This window comes from Aplysia californica, unplaced genomic scaffold (assembly GCF_000002075.1).
Source record: "Aplysia californica isolate F4 #8 unplaced genomic scaffold, AplCal3.0 scaffold00178, whole genome shotgun sequence".
Classification (NCBI taxonomy): Eukaryota; Metazoa; Mollusca; class Gastropoda; order Aplysiida; family Aplysiidae; genus Aplysia; species Aplysia californica.
This window is the reverse complement of record NW_004797448.1, coordinates 348,343-349,443: the sequence shown is the minus strand read 5'-3', so window position 1 is coordinate 349,443 and position 1,101 is coordinate 348,343.

Genomic DNA, 1,101 nt, shown 5'->3' with positions numbered 1-1,101 from the left:
AATACAGTACAACGTACAACAGTAGCATAAAACGTTGTGTTCTGACTAAAAGAAAATTACTCCAAAAATTCATCTTGTAAATTTAAAAACAGAAATGATTTCAGCTGGCATTTGAATGAATCAAAAGATTTGAGCTCTCTTAAAGTACTTGGCAAAGCATTCCAGATCTTGGGGCCTTGACATTCATACGACCTTTCACCTTATGTTTTAAGTTTCATAGATGGTAAAAGAAAACATTTTTTTTTCATGGCGCTCATATGACCTTTTGCAGTTGCGAGCGCCGTAAAACCTGTACTAAAACTTAAACTAGACTTTTGTCAGCTGATGACCTTAAACATCGAGTTGGAATGTACAGTCTCAACAGATTTGATAAATATGATGGCGCACTATCAGTCAAACATTTGTGACATAGGGTGGCCAACTTGTACACAATCACTAAAGTTGACGACATTCCGAAAACTAGAAATTTACTGCCCGAACAGCGACGACAGAATCTCGAACCTTCGAGAAGCAAATCAAATTTACAATGTCAGCTGGCATGGGGTGGGGGTTGGTTCAGGATCAGAATATGTCTGAGGTACCACGCCGCCCCCTTCCCTTGACCATCCACACTCCACTCTAGAACATTCTGGAAGCAATGATTTAGTAATGAGGTTTAATTATAGGACAGGATAAATACTTTCTGTGTCAGAATGTTTTAGGTTAATGTTCTTGTACCCTCTCCCCTTATCGATTAGTTCCTCCTTTTAGAGTGCTACAGGAGACCAATGTGAGCCATAGGGCAGTTTTTTTTTTCTTCTGGAAAATGTGTACGCTCAATTATTACTTGTGACGTTTTTGGCCTTTGAACGAAAATAGAAGGGAAAGTAAAGTGTGGTTTCGTGGTTCCAAATGTCTTAGCTGTTTGGTTATGTTGTTGTTGTTGTTGTTGTTGTTGTTGTTGTTGTTGTTGTTGTTACTGTTGTTGTTGTTGTTGTTGTTGTTGTTGCTGTTGTTGTTACTGTCGTTGTTACTGTCGTTGTTATTATTGATTGTTGTTTTTGTTCGATCGCATGGTTTATATTTATCAAATATACACATGTGTGTGTGTGTGTGTGTGTG